Below are 14,502 nucleotides of genomic sequence, written 5' to 3' on the forward strand. Positions count from 1 at the left end.
TACCTTTCCCATATGATTACCATTTTCCAAGCTTTTTTTTAATCCGTGGGGCCACGCCTTTGGCATGCCACCACTCCATTTACATCTAATTTGAGCTTGTGCCCATTTATTTGAAATTCTCAGTTATTCTGTTTGCATAATTTTCTTCTATTTTTGATGGGAATACTTAAAGCAAAAATTTTTAAAACTTTTTTTTAATGTCTTTTGAAAAGCATAAACAACAGGTACATCTTCTTTGAACTTATGAGGAGTAGAAACATACATCAACATTCGTGTCAAGGATAGTTAAACTCTGCAGGGTAAGCATGACCAAAAGCTGTGGGATGACCTCTGTCAAAAAAAAAAAAAAGAAAAGAATGCAAAAAAAAATGCTCGCTAAGTTGAAAACCCGAAAGGGCGGCTTAGGCAAAAATGAGCGTCCCGGTGGATTAAAAACCCGAAAGGGCAGTCCAGGCAAAAATTAGGGGCAAACAAAAAAGAAGTATATTCCCGGTGGATTGAAAACCCGAAAGGGCGGTCCAGGCAAAAATTAGGGATTCAAAAAAAAAAATACAAAAAATGAACAAAAAAAAAAAAAAAAACAACAAAGACAGAGGCATCACAATTTCAAGTGGGTTAAATGGAAGAATGCACTTTGTGCTAGCTTACAAATAGCGACTTCTGCCAGACTTTGATTGATGGGTTTTATCCCGAGAAATGGCAACTTTTGTCTGTGGTTTGAGAAATGGCGTCATCTGCCAGTGCTTTGATTGATAGTGACTGCTGCCTGTGGTTTGATCAATGACATCTTTTGCCTGTGGTTTGATTGATGGTTTGATCAATGACATCTTTTGCCTGTGGTTTGATCAATGACTTCTGTCAGGTTTCTGATTGGCGGGCTTTACCCCAAGGAATGATTACTTCACCATCAACTGAGACGTCATATTGGGTAATATTCCCATCAGCAGTTTTGTTTGTTGGGTTGTATCCCATCAGTGGTATAATTAATGTGTCATTACCCCTTCGCGGTATGATTAATGGGTTGTTACCCCTCCAGTGGTCGGATTGATGGTATGTTACCTCTTCACTGGCCTGATTAATGGGTTGTTACCCGTGCAGCGGTATGATCAATGTGTCATTCTCTCTTCAAGTGATTTGATTATGGGGCATTCTCCCCTCAGCAGTATGATTAATGGGTTGTTACCCGTGCAGCGGTACGATCAATGTGTCATTCTCTCTTCAAGTGATTTGATCATGGGGCATTCTCCCCTCAGTAGTATGATCAATGGGTTGTTATCCCTTCAAGCGGTTTGATTACGGGGCATTCTCTTTTCAGTAATTGGTTATTGGACCCTTCCCCCCTTTCAGTAGTTGATTATGGGTCTTGACCCCATCAGTTGGTTTAAATATGAGCTTTACCCCATCAGCTTGGTTTGAATTTGGGTTTTTACCCCATCAATGGTTAAGAATGCAGGCTTTACCCAATCAGTGGTTTGAAGGGCTTTACCCCGTCAGTGTTTGGTTCATCCCCAGTGATGTTATCCCCAATAAAGGGTGTCAGATGCTTGCAACATGATGTCGGGCCACTTTCTTCGGACCTGCCCAATATGGTCTCAACAGTCTCACCATTATACTGTCAAATAAGTCTCATATGCATTCATTCATCCATGCATACATAACACGCATACAAATATCATTCATGCATAGTTGCATTATTTTCCTGTGTCTTACTCCAATACATAAGATGTCAATCTCAAAATGTTTCATCCATAAATGTCACCAATCAGTATGTGTTCAAGTGGCAGGTCCCATCAAGTAATCACTTTACCGATACCAATCAGTATATTCGTCTTTACCACGGCAGTTGGTAATAGACAAGCTTTATCTTCCGTTCTTTCGTCTTTACCACGAGCAGTTGGTAATAGACAAGCTTTATCTTCTGTATTTTCGTCGTTACCACGGGCAGTTGGTAATAGACAAGCTTTATCTTCTGCATTTTCGTCGTTACCACGGGCAGTTGGTAATAGACAAGCTTTAATCAGTATTTTCGTCTTTACCACGACAGTTGGTAGTAAACAAGCTTTATCTTCCGCATTTTCATCGTTACCACGGGCTGTTGGTAATTGATAAGCTTTACTTTCCACCTCAAGCTTTACTTTTGTCTCAAGCTTTATGTTCAGTCTCAAACTTTATCTTCCGTCTGAGCTTTATCTTCAGTCCAAGCTTTATCTTCCGCATTGTCATCGTTTACCACGGGCTGTTGGTAATTGATAAGCTTTACTTTCCATCTCAAGCTTTACTCTCCGTCATAAGCTTTATTTTCCTTCTTAAGCTTTATTTTCCGTCTCAAGCTTTACTTCTCGTCTTAAGCTTTATTTGCTGTCTGAGCTTTATCTTCCAAGCTTTACCGTCTGTTCAAGCTTTATATTCCGACAAGCTTTATCATCTGTATTTTTCGTCTTTACCGCGTCAGTTGGTAATAGACAAGCTTTGTCATCTGTATTTTCGTCTTTACCGCGTCAGTTGGTAATAGACAAGATTTGTCATCTGTATTTTCGTCTTCACCGCGTCAGTTGGTAATAGACAAGCTTTATCTTCTGTATCTCCGTCTTTACCACGGGCTGTTGGTAATAGACAAGCTTTACTTCCCGTCTCAAGCTTTATTTTCCGTCTTAAGCTTTATTGCCCGTTCCAAGCTTTATCTTCTGTATTTTCGTCTTTACCACAACAGTTGGTAAAATTCAAGCTTTATCTTCCGTATGTTCGTCTTTATCACGGCAGTTGGTAATAGGCAGGCTTTATCTCCCCAGTGATACCTATCAGTTTGTTCCCCAGTCATTTTATTTTCGTCGTCTTTGCATTCATACTCGCATTGCATACATTCATATTATTGTATTCATCGCATTCTCAGCTTTTCAATTGGTCAAAATTCGGTGTACTTAGTATTGAAGTCTCTTCGACCCATCGATTTAAAAGTTTTCTTTCAAATCTTCGTAACGAAGAAACTTAAATAGGGGCATCTGTCATACCCCAAATTTTGACCACTTTGCTCTGTTTTTACCTATTTTTGTCTGTATTTTAAAACGGCTCAATTTCTCTTCTTTTCGCTTTAACGAGTCAAAACCTTTCTCAGTCGTTGTTTAATCATTCAAAGTCTGTGATCTTGCAAGTAAAATTTTGTCCAGTTGAAATTGCTTTATTTGTCTTTTCAGGCATTTTAAATTTTTACGCGTGCTTTTAAAATATTTAAAGTTTTTTATTCATTTCTTTTTATAAGTAAACCTTTTTAGGTAATTTCCTTTTTGTCCGCATGATTAAACCGTTTAAAAAAGTTTTGTTCGTGTTTTAAAACACCGCAAGTTTTAGTCATCTCAGTCGAGATTTCGACAGCTTTAAATTTTATTACTTTTTTTTTATTATTACTTTTATCTTATTTTACAACTCTATTTTCTTTTATTTCATTTTTATGTCATTTTTATTTTTTTATCAACAATTTGTTTTGTCTTAAGTCCACTTGTTACATTGTTATTGGCCCAAAAAGCATCCAAAGCATTTTCTTTCTCTCCAAGTTTCATTAAGGGCAGTCTTGTCTTTTGTCCATTCATTCCATTTAACCTAGTTGGTCCCTATATATAGACCCCCAATCATTGGTGAAAGGGGGTTGCACTGAAAACTAGAGAAAACACATTTCATTTGCGGCAGCTCCACAGAAACAGATCAAAAGCATTTTTCTTTCAACTTTCTCAAGAACAATCTGTCAGATTCAAAGGTTCTCAAGAACATCAATTCCTTTCTCACAATCCTTCACAATATCACAACAAAAACCCAGAAAATCACATGAACATTCATGAAACCATGAAGAACACATGAACTTGTAGCTTTTTCCAGAAACAACTCAAACATCACAAATTCAAAATCCAACACTATTTTCTTCTATCTATCACAAAAACAATCCGAATTTCATACCAGCAATCATCAAACCCACCTCACAAGGTATCAAAGAGTACAGATCGGCACTGTGTTTGAAACACATCAACTGCAACAGCAGCAAATCGCAACTGTTCATGAACCGAACGGATCGGAGCAATTACGAGTTCAGATCGGAGTTTTTTTTGATAGATCGAGTATTTTCTCAAGTTTTTCCGTTCAACGTTTTTTCTCCAACTAAATAGAGGTAAATCCAAACACTCGATCTATCTGTTTCTGTTGAAAATCCCGTACCAGGCTCCAAATCGTTTTTCAAAAGAAAAGAGAGGAGTAAAAAAGAAATGTTTAAAAAATGGCTTCAACTCTAAAATCATTCTAAACCTATGTTTTAAAAAACGATTTGGAGTTAATACTGGATTCGGGTTCATTACTTCGCGTGTTTTTGCTTACGTTGTTGCTCATTTTCGTGTTGAACTCGTTTTTTTACCTGTGTTACCGTTATCAAATACGAATCTGTGATGCTTTCCGTTTAGTTATTGATGACCAATTTTGATCACTGAAATCTGTTGTTTGAAAGGTGTTTGTTGAAAGTTTTTGTTCGTTGTGTTTTACGTATAAGAAGAAGAAGATTTAGTTGAATTTGTTTGTGTATTGTGTTGTTGTTATGAGAAGGGTTAATTGTTTTGAGAGGTAAAGGAGTAATAGGTAGCAGCCGCTGGTTTAGAGAAAAAGGGGCCGCCGTTCATGTAAGAAAATTTAGGGTTGAAAATGAGTTCTCTAACTCACCCAAACCCTCTTATATATTATACCCATGACCCGTTTTCAATTCACCCGCTCCAGCTGCAACCCAGCTGCTGAACCCAGCCCACGTTTTTGCTTTTAAGCCTGTTATTGTGCTGTGTTTCTCAATCTTTTTACTTGTTATACCCCCATACATGTTTAGTGCGCCCCTGTTTCATTTTAAAAAAGCTTTCTTCGTATTTTACATCCGTAATTGCATACTTTACTTTGTTTTTTTGCATGTTAATCTCATTTTCGGCCTCACATATCCTTTAATCAATATCCTAATTGCATATCATGTTTAATCATTTTTTTACATTATGGTTTCGGTTTTGTTCGTACTTCTTCATCTTCTTGTTATAACTTAATCATGCATTTGTTTTATCATTTGATTGCATACTAAAATTAACATTTAAGGTTACGTACAGTTGCTTACAACTTAATGGATGATTTAGTCATTCCATGCGTTTTTATTTCTCCTCATGACATACATTTCTTGGGCCTTCCAATAATTAACCTTTTATCTCATGCATGTTCCTATTTCTTTTAGTTCATATAGGCTTTTGAAGGAACTAATATCATGCACTGTAATATTATTAGTTTAGTACATGAAGCCATACAAACTTTTAAACAAAAGTCACTCATGCATTTTAAACTCATTTTTGGACTTCGTCCCAAGCATTTTAAATACTTTAATCTCCATGACTTTTACTTTGCTTTAATGTTTCAAAACATTATTTCATGCATTTTAAACTTTTTTTACTCTATAATATCTTGTGTTGATTTGGCTTTAATATTCCAATTTCTACTTCATGCATTTCTTTAACATTTCGACATCTTGCTTTCTCTTTGATAATCCATGCAATGCTTTAAGTTTCTTGTCATCTTATTATGCTTGCTTTACTTCTAGCATCATCTCACGCATTTTATTCTTGCAATTTATCTTAAATTCCATGATATTTTAGTATGTATAACTAGGAAACAAATGTATATTCTTACCATTGGTTTGTAGCTTGGCAAAGAGGCCATAGAATGTACCTAGGAATTTTTGTAATAATGTAGGTAACACAAGCACCGACACTTGCACCGACACTATCACTTTACCTATCGCTTTTATCTCGCTTTATTTTTCATGTCACTACGCTCGCTTTCCGTTAGTTTTAGAAAAACCTTTTTTTATCTCAAAAATCAAATAAGCAAAAGTCAAATTGTTTTCTTAATAAACCTTGGATCCAAATCCAAGTGGTTTTCCCTTTGTTTTCTTAATCAAATTCCTAAATGAGCTTTAATTAAACTTAGACTAAATTTCTCAAATAAAAATGAAACAACCTCACTTCTATTTTATTCTTCTATCCCTTGAGGTCTCGCAACCCTTCTCAAAATCATTTTCAAAATCAAATTAAAATCAACCTAACCAACAAAAATGTTTTTATAAGAGTGAACTACGGTGGTTTTGATCCCTTTTAAAGGGTACGTAGGCAGAGGCTTTATTCCTTTCAAATCAATCAAATAAAAATAACCAAAACTCCTACTTCTTCTCCCTCCATTCTTTCACTCATACTTTAATCAATAATTTTTTCAAATAAAATAAAGTTAGAAAGAGGTTCTCACGGAGTACCGCGAACGACGCGGGTGCCTAACACCTTCCCGAATCGTAACCAACCCCCGGATCCAAAAAGGGTTTTTCAATCTCATTTTTCCCTTCCCAAGAATAAAATCGAGCAAGTCCGGTAGATTGAAGGTTCAAGTCCGATCAATGGCTTGACACCCGAAAATCTTGGTCTACAAAAATGGCGACTTCACTGGGGATCCTACGCGGGTTAAGCCCACCTTTCTTCCTTTTAACTTGTGCTTTTTACCTTGTAAATACGTGTTTACTTGTTTTTAACGTGAGTGGTGAGACAAGTCCAAGACCCAGACTTGAGAGAAACGTCAGGATAGGACGGTGGTATAATCATAGTGTCCTGCCAAGAGTGAATTTTGGTTGTGGCACATGTGATAACCCCACTCAACTTAGGGATCTTAGAGATATACTATGTTGACATGAGTATTCGTGTTCGACATGTTTATTTTTGAGTGACCGCTAAAAGTTGAGAACCTTTAGTTACCTTTAACCCCACTTGGCCTTTTTAGGACGTAGTGCGGTGGCTAATCTTGAGTCAATCTTGATTTAGTTGATACGCGATACTACACTCAGACGAGACTTTCTTACGGACGATATTGGAACGAGAGTAATTTCGTAAACCGATAAAATTCGTAAGTGGTTGAAAACTCTGGGAACTTGGTAGAACCCTTGTTGCTTGTGCAAATGGAAACTATAGCCCTTACCAAATGGCGTTGTGTCCCTTAAGCTCCAGCATGTATACCTTAAACCTCATCATGTATTCAATGTTCTTAGCATCATCACGCATTCATGCATTCATCCATAAACATTTTTTCCCATCCATAAAACTATTAAAGAATTTAGCCAAGTTTTTTGTAAACATCGAAGGAATGGACCTTTGTAAGAATGAATACCAAGCAATACAACTTCAAAAATCTTACCGAAGCTTTTGCTTTTGTTAAGAACTCCTTCCTTGGGTTCGTTCTTACCTTTTGAAAAGGAAATCTATTGCAATATCTTTACAAATCTTCAAATGCAACCATGTTCATATGCCATGTTTATAAATTACCTTGATAAATCCTTCGATAACAAAAATATTGTACATTTTTGCATAAACATATCATGCATCATTTTTGCATTCATAGTTTCTAGTCTGTGTCTTATCATGTGCCTTTCTCTACAAAAGGTTTATCCATCAGTAAAGTGGTCCGATGTCTTCATCCAAGTTCGGCTCGCACATGCAAACACTCATGCAAACACAAAAGATTGATCAGCTTGAGCAAGAGGTCCATGAGCTTTGTGGAGAGGTAACAACACTTCGGTTTGAGGTGGAGAAGTTAACTAGCCTAGTATATTCGTTGATGGATGCAAAGGATCCACTGCTTGTTCAGCAAAGGTCTCAACCATTATGTCAGCCAAGGAGCATGAAACGACCTCGACAACAAGTTCCTCAACAGCCTCAGCCGCTTACTACTCAGAATTAGGCTCCTCAGCCGTTTACTTCCCAGAACTGGGCTCCTCAGCAACTTATTCTTCAAAATCAGGCTTGGAAAACATCACAGTTTGACCCAATTCCTATCAAATATGCAACTTTGCTTCCCATCTTGCTTAAGAAGGAACTTGTTCAAACCAGGCCACTTCATTGGGTGCCGAATCCGCTGCCATCTTAGTATTGCCCTGATCTCAAATGTGATTTCCATCAAGGGGCACCAGGTCATGACACTGAGCAGTGTTACTCTTTGAAGGAAGAAGTTCGGAAGTTGATTGAAAATAACACCGAGTTCTTCGAAGACCCGGATATAAAGGTGCTACTTCAGCAACAACATCTGGCTCCTCACTCTGTTGCCGCTGTTAGGCCCATCAATACTGTTCAAAATCCGGGTTATCAGCCCCAATTTCAACAAAGTCAATAACAGTATTCGATTCCTCACTCTGTTGCTGCTATTAAGCCCATCACCAATACTGTTCAAAATCCGGTTTATCATCCTCAGTTTCAGCAATATCAACAACAGACTTCAAGGAAATAGATCGATCCCATTCCCATGAAATATGCAGAGTTGCTTCCAAAGTTGCTTGAAATGAATTTGGTCTATACCAAGGCACCTCTTCCGGTGCCATCAAAATTGTCAGCCCGGTACAGGCCTGACCTCTTTTGTGCTTTCCATCAAGGGGCACCAGGTCATGATATTGAGCACTGTTGTGCGTTGCAGAAGATAGTTCAGAAGTTGATCCAGAAAAATCTCATACCTTTTGAAGAGTTTGAATTGGAATATGCAAGTTAATCCGCTATCGGATCTTGGAACCTGATGTTGATGCATTGAATGTTTAGCTGCAATTGGGTCTTTGCTGATGTTTCTTTCTACTACTCATCTGTTTAATTAATATGTTTGTTTGTTGCTTTATGTTTTTCAAAAAAAAAATCCTTTCGTCCTACCCGAGATGAAAGTGAACTTGTTTAGGGCTTTTTGCTTTATGTATTTTCATCATTAATTAAAAAGTCGCTTTGATCCCGACTTTGTTTTTATTGTGCCTTTTCTGGAAAAATGGTAATACAAAAAAACCAAAAATTATTTTTCTTTAAATCATTTTCACATATCTGCGTAATCATAATGTTTATATCAATAATCAAATCATGCATTAATAAACCCGTTGAACACTTTAGCCCGGTACTCTCTCTCGACTTTGAGTTCTCTGTGTCTGAGGCTGAAAAAGGGATCATGAAGAAGTTTCCAATAAGATTTATCGCCTACTGGGGCATCTTGGCCATTGAAGCTACAAATATCAAGAAAGATTGTTCTGAAGAGGACTTTCATAGGCAAAGACTGGCACGAGACGTTTCCATCTGCCTCGCAAGAATATTGTACTTCAAGTGCACACTTTAGCAGGGGCAGCCCCCCCACCATCCCTCAGTATGCAGTATAAAGGCAGTTCCCCCACATGGAGGTCAAAGTCCCGTCAACGGAGGCTCCAATGAAAACAAAGCTTGATAGAATTCAAAAGTGTTATCATCGTGCGCCACATACAGTTATATCAAATAGCCGACAAAGAAGGCTCGTCCCCATGAATATCAAGAAGGTGGCTTTGTGCTCAAAAAAAAAATATGTTACCTGATTCCAGGAGCAAAGGAATGCCTAATCACAAAAGCATGGTGACAAACTTGTATGTCCTGTGAATGCCAATGCAGTCAAGAAATACTTTGTTAAAACGAAAAGCTTGATAAGTCGCAAACCTAAAAAAGCGGCTTAGGCAAAAAAGAGCGTCTCGATGGACTGAAAACCCGAAAGGGCGGTCCATGCAAAAGTTAGAGACATGCAAAAAAAGGTAAATGTGTTTATCCTGATAGGTTGAAACCCGCAAGGGCGACCTATGCAAAAGTTAAGGATTATGACAAAGTAACTGCATCTGGTCAGACATGACTCACTTGGAGCACTTCAGCCAACAAAAGACCGCCAACTCATGGCGATGTAACTGCATCTGATCAGGTATGATTCACTTGGGGAATTTCAGCTGTCAAAAGACCTCCGGTTTATGGCAAGGTAACTACATCAATTCAGATATGATTCATCTGGGGCATTTTCAACTGTCAAAAGACCTTCGACACGAAGCATCTGCAAAATCAAAGACTCGGAACAGTGGAATTCAAAGTTGTTAGGGAGCATAGCGGTTATTGTGTTCAATGTACCTTTCCCATATGATTACCATTTTCCAAGCTTTTTTTTAATCCGTGGGGCCACGCCTTTGGCATGCCACCACTCCATTTACATCTAATTTGAGCTTGTGCCCATTTATTTGAAATTCTCAGTTATTCTGTTTGCATAATTTTCTTCTATTTTTGATGGGAATACTTAAAGCAAAAATTTTTAAAACTTTTTTTTAATGTCTTTTGAAAAGCATAAACAACAGGTACATCTTCTTTGAACTTATGAGGAGTAGAAACATACATCAACATTCGTGTCAAGGATAGTTAAACTCTGCAGGGTAAGCATGACCAAAAGCTGTGGGATGACCTCTGTCAAAAAAAAAAAAAAGAAAAGAATGCAAAAAAAAATGCTCGCTAAGTTGAAAACCCGAAAGGGCGGCTTAGGCAAAAATGAGCGTCCCGGTGGATTAAAAACCCGAAAGGGCAGTCCAGGCAAAAATTAGGGGCAAACAAAAAAGAAGTATATTCCCGGTGGATTGAAAACCCGAAAGGGCGGTCCAGGCAAAAATTAGGGATTCAAAAAAAAAAAATACAAAAAATGAACAAAAAAAAAAAAAAAAAAAAAACAAAGACAGAGGCATCACAATTTCAAGTGGGTTAAATGGAAGAATGCACTTTGTGCTAGCTTACAAATAGCGACTTCTGCCAGACTTTGATTGATGGGTTTTATCCCGAGAAATGGCAACTTTTGTCTGTGGTTTGAGAAATGGCGTCATCTGCCAGTGCTTTGATTGATAGTGACTGCTGCCTGTGGTTTGATCAATGACATCTTTTGCCTGTGGTTTGATTGATGGTTTGATCAATGACATCTTTTGCCTGTGGTTTGATCAATGACTTCTGTCAGGTTTCTGATTGGCGGGCTTTACCCCAAGGAATGATTACTTCACCATCAACTGAGACGTCATATTGGGTAATATTCCCATCAGCAGTTTTGTTTGTTGGGTTGTATCCCATCAGTGGTATAATTAATGTGTCATTACCCCTTCGCGGTATGATTAATGGGTTGTTACCCCTCCAGTGGTCGGATTGATGGTATGTTACCTCTTCACTGGCCTGATTAATGGGTTGTTACCCGTGCAGCGGTATGATCAATGTGTCATTCTCTCTTCAAGTGATTTGATTATGGGGCATTCTCCCCTCAGCAGTATGATTAATGGGTTGTTACCCGTGCAGCGGTACGATCAATGTGTCATTCTCTCTTCAAGTGATTTGATCATGGGGCATTCTCCCCTCAGTAGTATGATCAATGGGTTGTTATCCCTTCAAGCGGTTTGATTACGGGGCATTCTCTTTTCAGTAATTGGTTATTGGACCCTTCCCCCCTTTCAGTAGTTGATTATGGGTCTTGACCCCATCAGTTGGTTTGAATATGAGCTTTACCCCATCAGCTTGGTTTGAATTTGGGTTTTTACCCCATCAATGGTTAAGAATGCAGGCTTTACCCAATCAGTGGTTTGAAGGGCTTTACCCCGTCAGTGTTTGGTTCATCCCCAGTGATGTTATCCCCAATAAAGGGTGTCAGATGCTTGCAACATGATGTCGGGCCACTTTCTTCGGACCTGCCCAATATGGTCTCAACAGTCTCACCATTATACTGTCAAATAAGTCTCATATGCATTCATTCATCCATGCATACATAACACGCATACAAATATCATTCATGCATAGTTGCATTATTTTCCTGTGTCTTACTCCAATACATAAGATGTCAATCTCAAAATGTTTCATCCATAAATGTCACCAATCAGTATGTGTTCAAGTGGCAGGTACCATCAAGTAATCACTTTACCGATACCAATCAGTATATTCGTCTTTACCACGGCAGTTGGTAATAGACAAGCTTTATCTTCCGTTCTTTCGTCTTTACCACGAGCAGTTGGTAATAGACAAGCTTTATCTTCTGTATTTTCGTCGTTACCACGGGCAGTTGGTAATAGACAAGCTTTATCTTCTGCATTTTCGTCGTTACCACGGGCAGTTGGTAATAGACAAGCTTTAATCAGTATTTTCGTCTTTACCACGACAGTTGGTAGTAGACAAGCTTTATCTTCCGCATTTTCATCGTTACCACGGGCTGTTGGTAATTGATAAGCTTTACTTTCCACCTCAAGCTTTACTTTTGTCTCAAGCTTTATGTTCAGTCTCAAACTTTATCTTCCGTCTGAGCTTTATCTTCCGCATTGTCATCGTTTACCACGGGCTGTTGGTAATTGATAAGCTTTACTTTCCATCTCAAGCTTTACTCTCCGTCATAAGCTTTATTTTCCTTCTTAAGCTTTATTTTCCGTCTCAAGCTTTACTTCTCGTCTTAAGCTTTATTTGCTGTCTGAGCTTTATCTTCCAAGCTTTACCGTCTGTTCAAGCTTTATATTCCGACAAGCTTTATCATCTGTATTTTTCGTCTTTACCGCGTCAGTTGGTAATAGACAAGCTTTGTCATCTGTATTTTCGTCTTTACCGCGTCAGTTGGTAATAGACAAGATTTGTCATCTGTATTTTCGTCTTCACCGCGTCAGTTGGTAATAGACAAGCTTTATCTTCTGTATCTCCGTCTTTACCACGGGCTGTTGGTAATAGACAAGCTTTACTTCCCGTCTCAAGCTTTATTTTCCGTCTTAAGCTTTATTGCCCGTTCCAAGCTTTATCTTCTGTATTTTCGTCTTTACCACAACAGTTGGTAAAATTCAAGCTTTATCTTCCGTATGTTCGTCTTTATCACGGCAGTTGGTAATAGGCAGGCTTTATCTCCCCAGTGATACCTATCAGTTTGTTCCCCAGTCATTTTATTTTCGTCGTCTTTGCATTCATACTCGCATTGCATACATTCATATTATTGTATTCATCGCATTCTCAGCTTTTCAATTGGTCAAAATTCGGTGTACTTAGTATTGAAGTCTCTTCGACCCATCGATTTAAAAGTTTTCTTTCAAATCTTCGTAACGAAGAAACTTAAATAGGGGCATCTGTCATACCCCAAATTTTGACCACTTTGCTCTGTTTTTACCTATTTTTGTCTGTATTTTAAAACGGCTCAATTTCTCTTCTTTTCGCTTTAACGAGTCAAAACCTTTCTCAGTCGTTGTTTAATCATTCAAAGTCTGTGATCTTGCAAGTAAAATTTTGTCCAGTTGAAATTGCTTTATTTGTCTTTTCAGGCATTTTAAATTTTTACGCGTGCTTTTAAAATATTTAAAGTTTTTTATTCATTTCTTTTTATAAGTAAACCTTTTTAGGTAATTTCCTTTTTGTCCGCATGATTAAACCGTTTAAAAAAGTTTTGTTCGTGTTTTAAAACACCGCAAGTTTTAGTCATCTCAGTCGAGATTTCGACAGCTTTAAATTTTATTACTTTTTTTTTATTATTACTTTTATCTTATTTTACAACTCTATTTTCTTTTATTTCATTTTTATGCCATTTTTATTTTTTTATCAACAATTTGTTTTGTCTTAAGTCCACTTGTTACATTGTTATTGGCCCAAAAAGCATCTAAAGCATTTTCTTTCTCTCCAAGTTTCATTAAGGGCAGTCTTGTCTTTTGTCCATTCATTCCATTTAACCTAGTTGGTCCCTATATATAGACCCCCAATCATTGGTGAAAGGGGGTTGCACTGAAAACTAGAGAAAACACATTTCATTTGCGGCAGCTCCACAGAAACAGATCAAAAGCATTTTTCTTTCAACTTTCTCAAGAACAATCTGTCAGATTCAAAGGTTCTCAAGAACATCAATTCCTTTCTCACAATCCTTCACAATATCACAACAAAAACCCAGAAAATCACATGAACATTCATGAAACCATGAAGAACACATGAACTTGTAGCTTTTTCCAGAAACAACTCAAACATCACAAATTCAAAATCCAACACTATTTTCTTCTATCTATCACAAAAACAATCCGAATTTCATACCAGCAATCATCAAACCCACCTCACAAGGTATCAAAGAGTACAGATCGGCACTGTGTTTGAAACACATCAACTGCAACAGCAGCAAATCGCAACTGTTCATGAACCGAACGGATCGGAGCAATTACGAGTTCAGATCGGAGTTTTTTTTGATAGATCGAGTATTTTCTCAAGTTTTTCCGTTCAACGTTTTTTCTCCAACTAAATAGAGGTAAATCCAAACACTCGATCTATCTGTTTCTGTTGAAAATCCCGTACCAGGCTCCAAATCGTTTTTCAAAAGAAAAGAGAGGAGTAAAAAAGAAATGTTTAAAAAATGGCTTCAACTCTAAAATCATTCTAAACCTATGTTTTAAAAAACGATTTGGAGTTAATACTGGATTCGGGTTCATTACTTCGCATGTTTTTGCTTACGTTGTTGCTCATTTTCGTGTTGAACTCGTTTTTTTACCTGTGTTACCGTTATCAAATACGAATCTGTGATGCTTTCCGTTTAGTTATTGATGACCAATTTTGATCACTGAAATCTGTTGTTTGAAAGGTGTTTGTTGAAAGTTTTTGTTCGTTGTGTTTTACGTATAAGAAGAAGAAGATTTAGTTGAATTTG

General features: G+C 37.6%; 1 protein-coding gene and 1 long non-coding RNA gene across 2 annotated transcripts in view; one reads left to right on the plus strand and one right to left on the minus strand.

Annotated features, from left to right (window-relative positions):
• Nucleotides 1-14,502, minus strand: part of LOC146930950 (pentatricopeptide repeat-containing protein At2g15980-like) — a 66,250-nt gene that overhangs the window by 13,615 nt on the left and 38,133 nt on the right. The window lies entirely within an intron of this gene.
• Nucleotides 3,638-10,322, plus strand: LOC146930952 (uncharacterized). Its single transcript, XR_015006545.1, has 2 exons — nt 3,638-4,153; nt 7,476-10,322. It is a non-coding gene; the product is annotated as an uncharacterized LOC146930952 (long non-coding RNA).

Source organism: Medicago sativa, chromosome 4 (assembly GCF_051527215.1).
Source record: "Medicago sativa cultivar Bolivia chromosome 4, Bolivia_mono, whole genome shotgun sequence".
Classification (NCBI taxonomy): domain Eukaryota; kingdom Viridiplantae; phylum Streptophyta; class Magnoliopsida; order Fabales; family Fabaceae; genus Medicago; species Medicago sativa.